General features: G+C 45.8%; 1 pseudogene across 1 annotated transcript; it reads left to right on the forward strand.

The window, feature by feature from the left end:
- The first annotated feature begins 1,184 nt into the window (after positions 1-1,184).
- On the forward strand, positions 1,185-11,250 carry LOC310784437 (adenosine receptor A2b pseudogene; annotated as a pseudogene). Its single transcript has 2 exons — positions 1,185-1,519; positions 10,278-11,250. The product of its transcript is annotated as an adenosine receptor A2b pseudogene (transcript).
- The last annotated feature ends 2,430 nt before the right edge of the window (positions 11,251-13,680 follow it).

Here is a 13,680-nt window from a genome sequence, read left to right on the forward strand (position 1 = left end):
GCTCTCTCTCTCTCCCTCTCTCTCTCTTCCTGCACTAACCTTCAGTCTCTCTCTCTCTCTCTCTCTCTCTCTCCCTCTCTCTCTCTTCCTGCACTAACCTTCAGTCTCTCTCTCTCTCTCTCTCTCTCTCTCTCTCTCTCTCTCTTCCTGCACTAACCTTCAGTCTCTCTCTCTCTCTCTCTCTCTCTCTCTCTCTCTGCACTAACCTTCAGTCTCTCTCTCTCTCTCTCCCTCTCTCTTCCTGCACTAACCTTCAGTGTCTCTCTCTCTCTCTCTCTCTCTCTCTCTTCCTGCACTAACCTTCAGTCTCTCTCTCTCTCTCTCTCTCTCTCTCTGCACTAACCTTCAGTCTCTCTCTCTCTCTCTCTCTCTCCCCCTCTCTCTCTTCCTGCACTAACCTTCAGTGTCTCTCTCTCTCTCTCTCTCTTCCTGCACTAACCTTCAGTGTCTCTCTCTCTCTCTCTCGCTCTGCACTAACCTTCAGTGAATGTGTGTGGTGGTCTGGCAGAAACCTTCACATGTCGCTGCTACACATTGTTGGTAATGAGCCAAAGAAAGTTGAAAATGAGTTTTGCAGATATTTTGAGTGATTTGGTTACTTTCATCTCTGCAGTAGTACATCATGATGAATCATTATTATAACTTTTTCATACATTTTTACTTTTAGACACATCACAGATTAAAATACTCATAACTTTGAAGTATCTTTCCAGTGGTGCCCAAGTTTCAGTATATTCTGTCTCATCTTCATTGTGAAAGAAGATGAACTAATTATATTTTGGTGGTCAAAGGTCAAGGTCACTGTGACCTCACAAACGCCATTCCCAAGCTCGTTAATGCAATATCTCATTAACACCTTGACGGAATTCCTTCACATTTGGTTCAAAAGTCTTGACAGACATGGATGTCGACTGCTCACTTGTTGACGGAGGCATATATTGGTGGTGCGGTCGTATAGTTTCACTCAGTTTTAACAACAAAGGCTGGGAGATTGTCCTCAGTCTCTATTTGAGCTAAAAACAAGAATGCACAGAAACAACTTACTTTACTTTATAATGATCATCTCCTCCCCACCCCTCTCTCCTCTCTCCTGCGTAGGAACCGTGTGAGCAGCGGCTGCCGGGCTGCAGCGATGGTGGTTGAGGCGAGGCGAGGCGTGCTCCCTCCTCCTCGTCAGCGTCACCATGCACTCTGACCCCTGGTCTGCCCTGTACATGCTGCTGGAGCTGCTGATCGCTGCCTTCTCCGTGCTGGGCAATGTGCTGGTGTGCTGGGCCGTGGGCCTCAACAGCAACCCGCAGAGCATCACCAACTTCTTCGTGGTGTCGCTGGCGGTGGCCGACATCGCCGTGGGCGTGCTGGCCATCCCCTTCGCCATGGCCATCAGCACGGGCTTCTGCTCCAACTTCTACGGCTGCCTGTTCATCGTCTGCTTTGTGCTGGTGCTCACCCAGAGCTCCATCTTCAGCCTGCTGGCCATCGCCATCGACCGCTACATCGCCATCAAGTTACCTCTCAGGTCAGTGGAAGAGGAGAAACCTTTTGGGTGGAGTTGATCAACTCAATCGCCAGAATAAAATGTCGGCTTTGTATGTTCTTTGGAATCCGCAGAAATGTAAAATATGAACATTTCTGAACGAAAATACGTCAGATGTCTGAAAACGTGGCTACAATCTCGAAAGCAAATTTGAAACAAAAAGTTGCCTCGCTGCCTTTCCAATGTTAAATGCAAATCAAACAATGTTGGTTATGTTTAGGCAAGTAAACCAACTTGGTTGGGTTCAGGCAACAAGGTAACTTGGTTATGGTTGGGGTTATGGTTGGGGTTAAAACCGAAAGTAGAAACACAACATGCGTCGCTCTGTAGTCAAACTGGCGCTCTCTTGCTTCGCCTCGCTTCCGCGTCGGATCCGTTTCCAGTGTGTCTGTGCTGTTAGGCGCCCACGACATACTTCAACAGGAGACACTCATGAACGTCAATATTAACGTTATACACATCATTAGACTCTATGACACACATGGGCAAAATACCCCCTGTGTGGCCTGCGATGGAATTGCAAAAAAAAGAAAAAAATATATATATTAAAAAATTCTTTTTTACAGTGCACCTGAACGCAACATGCAAGATACCCGCTGAATAAGTGTCCAAATGTTCATGTCATTCTGGCCAATACTCCACTTCTGTTTTAGCATTTCAGTCTGGAATATGGAATAGGCTATCTTTCAATAATCTTTATGACTAAAATGCTAAAAGTAATCTCATGTGTAAGAAAGGACTGTTCTACAGTCATTTCTTGCGGCCCTGGGGCCTGGGGCCGGACTCAAAGAAAAACAAAACGACCCCCAAAAACTCAATAAAAGGCAGAATTATGTTAATAAATCTCATCTGCTACAGCCATTGGATTTGTATCACTATTATATCAGGAGATTAACAAGAAATTACCAATCACAACGGGAGAGAGGGTTAAAAATAGGGAGACTCCCATGAAAATGTTGGCAGGTATAATCTCCAATGTGTGGCCCTTCGCTTACTTGATGTAAATCAGTATGGCCCTCAGGAAAAAAAAATGGCCCACCCCCCTGATCTATGGCGTGTATAACGTTAATATTCACATATCTAGAAAGGTGATCTGCAACGTATTTCCGTTCAGAAATGTTCCTAATTCTACATTTCCGTGGATTCTATAAACGTGCAATGCTGACATTTGAATCTGGTGACTAGGCTGATTTGATTGGTTAAAAACATGGAGAGAGCATTTACCTAAGTTGGTTATTTAATATCGATAGTTTAGACCAGTCTGTAAGTTATGCACTTTTACAAGTGCAATTTACAAGTTCAAAAGCAGGAGTCATTTTTGTCTTATCTTGCAGTAGAACTGGTGCACACAGTAGGTACACACGTGGTCAAAGTGTTGGGTCATCTTGCAGTAGAACTGGTGCACACAGTAGGTACACACGTGGTCAAAGTGTTGGGTCATCTTGCAGTAGAACTGGTGCACACAGTAGGTACACACGTGGTCAAAGTGTTGGGTCATCTTGCAGTAGAACTGGTGCACACAGTAGGTACACACGTGGTCAAAGTGTTGGGTCATCTTGCAGTAGAACTGGTGCACACAGTAGGTACACACGTGGTCAAAGTGTTGGGTCATCTTGCAGTAGAACTGGTGCACACAGTAGGTACACACGTGGTCAAAGTGTTGGGTCATCTTGCAGTAGAACTCGTGCACACAGTAGGTACACACGTGGTCAAGTGTTGGGTCATCTTGCAGTAGAACTGGTGCACACAGTAGGTACACACGTGGTCAAAGTGTTGGGTCATCTTGCAGTAGAACTCGTGCACACAGTAGGTACACACGTGGTCAAAGTGTTGGGTCATCTTGCAGTAGAACTGGTGCACACAGTAGGTACACACGTGGTCAAAGTGTTTATCTTGCAGTAGAACTGGTGCACACAGTAGGTACACACGTGGTCAAAGTGTTGGGTCATCTTGCAGTAGAACTGGTGCACACAGTAGATACACACGTGGTCAAAGTATTGGGTCATCTTGCAGTAGAACTGGTGCACACAGTAGGTACACACGTGGTCAAAGTGTTGGGTCATCTTGCAGTAGAACTGGTGCACACAGTAGGTACACACGTGGTCAAAGTGTTTATCTTGCAGTAGAACTGGTGCACACAGTAGGTACACACGTGGTCAAAGTGTTGGGTCATCTTGCAGTAGAACTGGTGCACACAGTAGGTACACACGTGGTCAAGTGTTGGGTCATCTTGCAGTAGAACTCGTGCACACAGTAGGTACACACGTGGTCAAGTGTTGGGTCATCTTGCAGTAGAACTCGTGCACACAGTAGGTACACACGTGGTCAAGTGTTGGGTCATCTTGCAGTAGAACTCGTGCACACAGTAGGTACACGCGTGGTCAAAGTGTTGGGTCATCTCGCAGTAGAACTGGTGCACACAGTCGGTACACACGTGGTCAAAGTGTTGGGTCAATCTGTTCACTATAGACCTTATTCGCTAAAACCGGACAGCGCCATATTGTTGACATACAGCTGACAACTATAGTAACGGCCTTATTGTCCTTTCTGTTCCATTACAAAATAGCGATAGTGATGACAGCAATAAAAACCCCAGAGTTGTTGTTTGTAATGTATGCTGCCGTTAATGCCTGTAATAATAAACAAAAGAAAAAACGAGGTGAACAGACTTTGCTGTGAGGAGCTGTCAGAAAGTTTCACCTGTCCCTCCTAACTATCCACACATCTCTCCTGTGCTGCTGACGTATCCTCCGTCTCGCTCCCTTCACGTCTGTGGACGGTAGAGATAGAAACAAACCACGGGGACTTTATTGCTGTCATTACTACAGCCATGCCTAACGCAGGTCACCATCTGAACACAACAGGAACGATACAGATAACGCTAACGGCGGCTAGCTTCCTATAAACGCTGCTCTTTCATAGGCTGTCACTTAAAGCGGCTGCGCTATGTCAACAACATGGCGGCAGTGGGCGTGCCCGTACGCGAGTGACGTCAATCGAATAAGGTCTATTACCAGGCAGTGGTGTGCTTACAAAACAGCTTTTACAATATATCACATTCCTCCGTTTCTGTGAGTAAGATAGAATATTTGAAGCAGAGCGCGTTGGCTGGATGAGTGTGTCCACTGTCCAGATATGGACTCTCTCATGAGGACAAGTCTCTCTGGAGTGCTAAACACCTCGGACTAATTGCTTATCCAGACTGTGGAACCGCCAACTTCAACTTTCCTATAATAACACAGACAAAAATAACATGCTTGTCAGACAACGTGTTTATGCAAGTCACTTTAAGTTAAGCATTAAACATTTTCCAAAGATGTGGCATGTCTACAAATATTTAAGCTGTCACTAAAGGACATTTATATAAATGACTGGATGCATCGACCAAATACTGACCTCACCGTATTAACATGCTGTCCTATAGATCCACATCAAGCCCCACATTCCCTGCTCCCTGACCCCAAACACTGTTTCACACAGTTCCCCTCAGTTCCCCTCCTCGGCTGAAGATACTTAAGGGGTTTCACATAGTTCCCATCCTCTGCTGAAGATACTTAAGGGCTTTCACAGAGTTCCCCTCCTCTGCTGAATATACTTAAGGGCTTTCACACAGTTCCCCTCCTCTGCTGAAGATACTTAAGGGCTTTCACACAGTTCCCCTCCTCGGCTGAAAATACTTAAGGGGGTTCCTGAGCTGGTTTGACTGTCTGTCTGCGTCCCTGAGGTGGAGCCATGTTTTTGCAACATTAACCTTTGCACTTTAACATCTTGAGAATGTGATTGAAACAAGCAAAATATCTCAGCTGCTCTCCCACACTGTGCAACAGGCCTATACTCAAAATAGACTCTCCTTCTGAAGGGTTCCGACAATGTGATTGTTTATCCCTCTTTTAGTTCTTGGATGAGAATCGCTTCCACCGAGCAATCATCTGAAACAACTAGAAGCTGAGGTGAACTTCATATATCCAAAATGTAGAATTCTGCAACTACTGTATGTGCTATTATGTAACATGATGCTCTTATCCAAAGCACCTTACATGGGAAGTGGTGGCCTGAAGGTTAGAGATGCGAGCTTGTGACCGGAAGGTTGTCGGTTCAATTCCTGGGACCGGCAGGATAAGTCTGGGTGGGGAAAGGGGAAAAGTAGGGCCCTTAACCCCAACTGCTCCAGTGTCCAGTGTCCAATAGATGGGACTGTGCTCGTAGGCTACTGGTCAGCTTCTAGGTATGAATGTGTGTGTGAATGTGAACAGGTCAGCTTCTAGGTATGAATGTGTGTGTGAATGTGAACTGGTCAGCTTCTAGGTATGAATGTGTGTGTGTGAATGTGAACTGGTCAGCTTCTAGGTATGAATGTGTGTGTGAATGTGAACTGGTCAGCTTCTAGGTATGAATGTGTGTGTGTGAATGTGAACAGGTCAGTTTCTAGGTATGAATGTGTGTGTGAATGTGAACTGTTCAGCTTCTAGGTATGAATGTGTGTGTGAATGTGAACTGGTCAGCTTCTAGGTATGAATGTGTGTGTGAATGTGAACTGGTCAGCTTCTAGGTATGAATGTGTGTGTGTGTGAATGTGAACAGGTCAGTTTCTAGGTATGAATGTGTGTGTGAATGTGAACTGGTCAGCTTCTAGGTATGAATGTGTGTGTGAATGTGAACTGGTCAGCTTCTAGGTATGAATGTGTGTGTGAATGTGAACAGGTCAGTTTCTAGGTATGAATGTGTGTGTGAATGTGAACAGGTCAGCTTCTAGGTATGAATGTGTGTGTGAATGTGAACAGGTCAGTTTCTAGGTATGAATGTGTGTGTGTGTGTGAATGTGAACAGGTCAGCTTCTAGGTATGAATGTGTGTGTGAATGTGAACAGGTCAGTTTCTAGGTATGAATGTGTGTGTGAATGTGAACAGGTCAGCTTCTAGGTATGAATGTGTGTGTGAATGTGAACAGGTCAGTTTCTAGGTATGAATGTGTGTGTGAATGTGAACAGGTCAGCTTCTAGGTATGAATATGTGTGTGAATGTGAACAGGTCAGCTTCTAGGTATGAATGTGTGTGTGAATGTGAACAGGGCGCTCCTCAAAAAAATACAAAAAAATAAAGTATGGGAGTCCCCAGTGAAACAAACCCCTTACTAAGGATGTAAATGATATAGCATTATAAGGTACTACTGAGCGTAGCTCAGCTGCTGCGTGGCCTCGCCTGCTCTATTGGCGCATGGGTGTGTGTGTTGCTCACTTAATGTCAGTGATGTCACAATGCCTCCTTGTGTGTGCGCGTGCCCCATTATGATATTACTGATGACATCATCTGTGTGTGTGTGTGTGTGTGTGTGTGTGTGTGTGTGCGCGTGCGTGTGCGCGCGTGCGTGTGTGTGGGTGTGTGTGTGTGTGTGTGCGTGCCCCCATGACATCACTGATCAGTCTTGCACAATATGCACGGCACCGCACGCCACTACACATCAGTTCATAATGGAGGACCCTTGTGTAAACGTGATCTTATTAGTTTCAGTTTCACTTCAGACGGGCAAAACAGATAATCTCAGACCTCCTCTCCCATCCTGCAAAACAGATCATCTCAGACCTCCTCTTCCATCCTGCAAAGCATCTCTTTCAGACTCTTCCCTCTGGGAGGCGTCTCAGGTCACTCGCTTTAGAAATGTCTTCTTTCCCACAGAGATAAGAACACACAACTCCCTCCGTTCAGCATCTCCACATCAGGACTGCACGTTGCTGTACTGAGCATCATGTGCTTTTATGTGCGGCCCGTCTATGGATTTGTTTCATTGGTTATTGTTTGTGGCAATTGCACTACAGTATGTTTACTGGCTGATGTAGTCTGAATGTTTACTGGCTGATGTAGTCTGAATGTTTACTGGCTGATGTAGTCTGAATGTTTACTGGCTGATGTAGTCTGAATGTTTACTGGCTGATGTAGTCTGAATGTTTACTGGCTGATGTAGTCTGAATGTTTACTGGCTGATGTAGTCTGAATGTTTACTGGCTGATGTAGTCTGAATGTTTACTGGCTGATGTAGTCTGAATGTATGTGATGATGTGTTGTTATGGACAGAGTGTGAAATTGTAGTGTGATGTAACTATGAAGCAGTGTCTTTTTACATCTGTACCAAAACCAAATACCACCAGCCCTGGTCGCGTGGAAATTGAAGTTATATTCTATTCTATTCTATTCTATTCTATTCTATTCTATACTATTCTATATTTTTCTTCAAAGCAAAATACTTTTTTTTTACCATATAGTGTGATATTTTGGTAGATGCTGTACCGTACTGTACTTTGAGCTCATATCATCAAGATTCAAGATTCAAGATTCAAGATTCAATACTTTATTGCCATGTCAACAGAGTTGATTGGAATTTGTTTCAGTGCAGCTCTAAAGAACAGACATAAAAACAGACATAACAAATCACAGATTCAGACACAAAAGAGAATAAAAAAGTGGAAAAAAAAACACTACATAAAATATGAGAGAGGCTGAAATAGATAAATAAAGTGCACAGTTTTACAAGCAGCATTTGTTCAGAAAAGCAGTATCGAGCTGCTTTTAAAGTGCAATTCAAGTTCAAGTTCAATTCAAGCCTACGGATTTAAGGTGCGATTTAAGGTGCGAATGCAAAGAGGGTCAGCGTTCAGAAGGCGAACTGCCTCAGGATAAGTGCTGTTCCTGAGACGGGAGGTCCTGCACCTCAGAGACTGAAGCCTCCTACCTGAGGGCATGAGTTTAAAGAGAGAGCTGGCAGGGTGGGAGGGGTCAGCGATCACCCTCTGCATCTTGCGTTTGGTGCGTGTGGCATAGATGGAGGAAACGGATGGAAGGTCGTGGCCGGTGATTTTGGACGCTATGCGTACCACCCTTTCCAACCGTTTCCTCTCAAGGGCGGTAGTGTTGCCGTACCACACTGTGACTGAGAAGGTGAGTACGCTCTCCACAGTGGCTCTGTAAAAGTGAGCCATCGCCTCCCCAGACACACCGAACTTCCTGAGCTGCCTCAGAAAGTGAAGCCTCTGGTGGGCTTTGCTCACAATGTTACTAGTGTTGACTTCCCATTTCAGGGAGCGGCATATGGTGGTGCCCAGAAATTTCAAACTGTCAACCCTGTCGACGGGCTGGTCGCAAATGACCAGAGAGGGGGGCACTGAGCCGCTTTTGCGGAAATCAATAATCATTTCCTTGGTCTTATCTAAATTTAAGACAAGATTGTTTAAAGTGCACCAGTTGACTAGGGCTGCCACTTCGGCCCTGTAGGCAGATTCATCACCGTTTTTAATATACCCGACCACCGTAGTGTCGTCCGCGTACTTAAAAAACGAAACAAATTGAGAGTGGGAAATAAAATCGTTGGTATAAAGTGCAAAGAGAAGGGCTGAAAGAACGCAACCCTGGGGGGCCCCGGTGTTGAGAGTCATAGTTCGAGAGAGCCTGTTGCCTATTTTAACTACTTGCTTCCTGTTAGACAGGAAGTCCAGAATCCAAAGGCATAGAGAGTGATTGATCCCTAGAGCCATAAGTTTATCAAATAGTTTGGAGGGCACGATCGTGTTAAACGCAGAGCTGAAATCGATAAATAAAACTCTAACGTAAGTGGCGGGGGCCTCCAGGTGCTGAAGGATGCTGTGGAGGCACAGAGACACAGCATCCTCGACAGACCTGTTGGCACGATAAGCAAACTGGAAGCTGTCCATCTCAACATTAGACAGGTGATCACAGACAATACGCTCAAATACCTTCATCACGACAGAAGTCAAGGCTACGGGCCTATAATCATTCAAGCTAACAGCATTGGACTTCTTTGGAACAGGGATAACCACAGCGGATTTAAAGCAAGCAGGGACTTTACAGAGAGAGAGAGACCAGTTAAAGATGTCAACAAAAACAGAAGACAGTTGTTGAGCACAGTGCTTTAAGGTGAAAGCAGAGACCTGGTCTGGGCCTGCAGCCTTCCTGCTGTTCTGTTTCAGGAACAGGGTTCTGACCTCATGCTCACTCACCACAAAAGGAGGAGGTGGTGGAGTTAGCTCTGGACCGCTAACTACTGTGGCACTGAGAGACACATCAGTGGGCAGATCAAATCGACAATAAAATTCATTCAATTTATCGGGGAGGAGGGGGTCATCATCTGGGGCTCGGCGGTTACTTTTATACCCTGTGATGGCCTGCAGCCCCTGCCAAACGCCCTTGGTGTCATTGGCTTTGAGCTTGGCCTGCAGGCCGTCTTTATATTTAGCTTTAGCTTTTTTTACTGCACGTTCAAATACATATTTGGCAACTTTAAAAGCATCTTTATTACCGCTCTTAAAGGCTTCATTTTTCTTCATGAAGAGGATTTTCACTTCCTTACTGAACCATGGTTTGTTATTGCTGAACACAGTTACAGTCTTAGAAGGGAAACAAACATTCTCAGAGAAGTTGATATAAGAGGTAACAGTCTCAGTGTATTCATCCAGGTCAGCACAAGAGTCACGAAAGACAGACCAGTCAGTTAATTCAAGACAAGCCCTTAGGCTATCAGCAGCCTGTGGGGAAAATTGCCTGACCGTCTTGTAGTTCCCTACCCTTGACCCTGGCAGCATCAGTACCATGCTCATTGCTCTACTCATTATACAGTAAGCTACACAGGACAGCAGCTAACGTGTGATGTATCAGTACCATGCTCATTGCTCTACTCATTATAAGCTACACAGGACAGCAGCTAATGTGTGATGTATGTGTTGTCCCCATCTCAGATACAACAGCTTGGTGACAGGCCAGCGGGCTCAGGGGATCATCGCCATCTGCTGGATTTTGTCCATCATCATCGGCCTGACTCCCATGATGGGCTGGCACAAGTCCCCCCATCAGCTCAACAGCACCTGCCCGCCCGGCCTGATGAAGTGCCTGTTTGAGCAGGTGGTGGTCATGGAGTACATGGTCTACTTCAACTTCTTAGCCTGCGTCCTGATCCCCCTGCTGCTGATGCTGGCCATCTACTTGTGCATCTTCATGGCGGCTCACAAACAGCTCAAGCTGATCGAGCTGAAAGCCTTTCACGGGGAGAAGTCGCGCTCCACGCTGCAGAAGGAAATCCAGGCCGCCAAGTCGCTGGCCATCATCGTGGGGCTGTTCGCCGTGTGCTGGCTGCCCTTACACATCATCAACTGCTTCACCCTCTTCTGCCCCGAGTGCGAGCGTCCTCCGGTCTGGATCATGTACGTGGCCATTCTCCTCTCCCACGCCAACTCCGTCATCAACCCCTTCATCTACGCCTACCGCATCCGCGAGTTCCGACTCACCTTCCGGAAGATCCTCCGCCGGCACGTCCTGGGCCGCCGCGAGCAGTTCGAGAGCGGCGGCAGCACGCGCAACTCGCTGCACCACAGCATCACCGACTCCATCAGACTCAAGGCCAACGGCCTCAGCTTCACCGAGCACAGCAGCAGCAGCAGCAACAGCTGTGAGACCGCCTACCCGTGTCCTAGCCACATCTCTCCTGTAGGGGGCGGTCTGGTGGCGGTGTCCCACGCCCCTCTGTCGGTCGTCATCCCCCGCAGTCCTAAGGTGGGCCACTGTCCGCTGCCACAAGGCCTCAGGCACACACCCACGGGCCAGCGCCTACAGGAGGCGAAGGAGCAGCCCAACCGTTACTCTCCTCCCATCGCATCACTGTTCAACAGGCAGGACAGGGACAGCTGCCTCAGCCAGCTGGCCAAGGTGTCCTGATACACGGACAGGAGGGAAACGTCAGGGGCGTAGTGGGGAGGGGTAAACACAGTGTACCCACCTCTTTGAAATGAGGCAGAGTTTACTCACCTGTTCTCAGATCACCTGTATCAATCAATGAGGGGAAACAAGGTGGGTAAACGACTCACCTTGGATAGTTCAGCCACCTGTGTATTTACCTCAACACCCCTGTGAAACGTGGATGGAAGATACGGCATGATGTGTCAGACACAATGCTGCAATGCTGTCGCTGATGGGCATCCAAACCAACTTGAAACTTGGATAGGCCAGGGGTCAAAGGTTAAATGGCACCATGTCACTCAGATAACTTCTCTCTGCTTGCCACGAAAAAATGTCTTCACGGGTTAATAACAAGCACCAACACAAGGACAGTACTTTACACCAGTGAGTGATTGCTTTCTTTTGGTGTGTTCATGACTATGTGCAGGGGTGGCCAAACTACGGCCCGCGGGCCAACTGCGGCCCGCTGCCCGTTTTTAAGTGGCCCGCCATGAATTTAGCTTTTTTTTTTGTTGCTAAAAACGTTTTCCGTTTTTTCTGTTTTAAAGTTTAAAACATAAAACGAAAACGAAAAAACGAAAACGGTAAAAAAAAAAAAATAAGAAAAAGAAACGGAAAAACAAAAACAAAAAACGGATTCCCCATTTCGTTTTTTCAATTTAACACATTGACTGCCAGCCGTTTTTTTTTTGCTGTAGGTAGCTTTTGCCAAGCCGTTTTTTGAGGATTCTGGCTCATTTTACAAGAGCCAAGGATTCTTTTCTGCTTTCTGTGTTTGTGATTGTGTTTCTGCTTTCTCTGTCTAAAAGAGTTAGTTTGTAGAGTTAGTAGTTATGTAGATATTAGCCGTTGAGTACAGCATGGTTTTAGCGTCTGAGAGTGAAAGCTGAGATAATCACAGTTTTGTGAAATTCAATCAAACAGGCAGAACAGTCACTTTAACCATTTATTTTTGGCATCAGTGAGAGATCAGACATCCAAACAATATAGTTCCGAACGCCCTCTCCTTCAACTCCTCCCTCCGTGGGCGTGTCTAGTGGCTTTCAGCCTGCGTTTGTCACAAGCGAGTGCTCTGCTGCTGCTGCTGCTGCTGCGAGTTTGAGCAGCCTCCCTCCCTGGCAGCGAGTTTGAGCAGCCTCCCTCCCTGGCAGCGAGTGTGGATAGGTCTCACTCGTCTCTTGGGTTTGAGAGCCCCGATGAGGCCCCGTGCGACTCTAGGCTTTATGCTGCCCACCCAGTCCATTTCTGGAACCCCCCACCGCAGCAGCGCGAAAGCGTCCCCGCCTACAGTATGAGAATGAGGCTCGTTCGTTTCTGACTGTAAAATCGCCAAGCCATTTCCTTGAGAATGGAGGAAGCAGCCGCGGGAGGCGGCTGCTTTTGGTTGACTTTCTCTCTGTCGGGAGAGGACCGTCGCCACCTAGCTGGTCGGTAAAATAGATTATACACATTCAATACTTCCAATATCTCCATAGGAGACGCGGGGGGCATTGATCCACGTAGCACCGTCAAAAAGAAAAATTGATTTTTTTTTTTACGTATTAATACGTCAGTGGCAGTCAACCGTTGGATTATTTTTGACGTATTAATACGTCAATGGCAGTGAACGTGTTAAAACCATTGAAAATGGGTTATACTTGAGTACCACCTGGTCTATTTATTTTTAAACATTTTTAATACTGAATGAATGTTTAATACTTATGTTAAATTATCTCTGTCTTACCCTGTTGGCACAGGAAAATAACATTTGAAAACACAGAAATACCCATTGTAATATAGGTGAGCACATCAAACTATGTGTCATATATTTATTTAGGTAGAAATTAAATTTTTGATGGCACAAGGGTTTTCTGGTCTAATTTATTTGCCGCGAAAACCGCCACGTTTAATATTGTTTGGCCCGCGACTCCTTATATTTTTCTGTATGCGGCCCACAACCAAAAAAGTTTGGCCACCCCTGAGTAGTGTTTCACTTTGATAAAAAAAAAGCTCGACATTTGGTTCTTGAAAGCTGAAATGTAGCAGTGTAGCAGTGTGTTTGCGTTGGCTCAATGTGATTATGGGGCTTGACAGTGTGCTTGTTTAAGTTATGTACATGTTGACTTTCAGTCATTTGATAAATGCATCAGTCTGTTTTAGCCACACAACCAAAATCAAAATCACAGGAGATGTTTCTATTTTCTTTCCTAATAAAATATGTTCTCAATCCATTGCCTTATATGTTCTCACAAGTAGAACACTTATATGTTCTCACAAGTAGAACACTTATATGTTCTCACAAGTAGAACACTTATATGTTCTCACAAGTAGAACACTATGTAGGTTTTGACACGCGGTCTTGTCTTAAAGTTCTATGTAGGTTTTGACACCAGGTCTTGTCTTAAAGTTCTATGTAGGTTTTGACACCAG

The sequence above is a fragment of the Poromitra crassiceps genome (assembly GCF_964638095.1).
Source record: "Poromitra crassiceps genome assembly, chromosome: 10".
NCBI classification, from domain to species: domain Eukaryota; kingdom Metazoa; phylum Chordata; class Actinopteri; order Beryciformes; family Melamphaidae; genus Poromitra; species Poromitra crassiceps.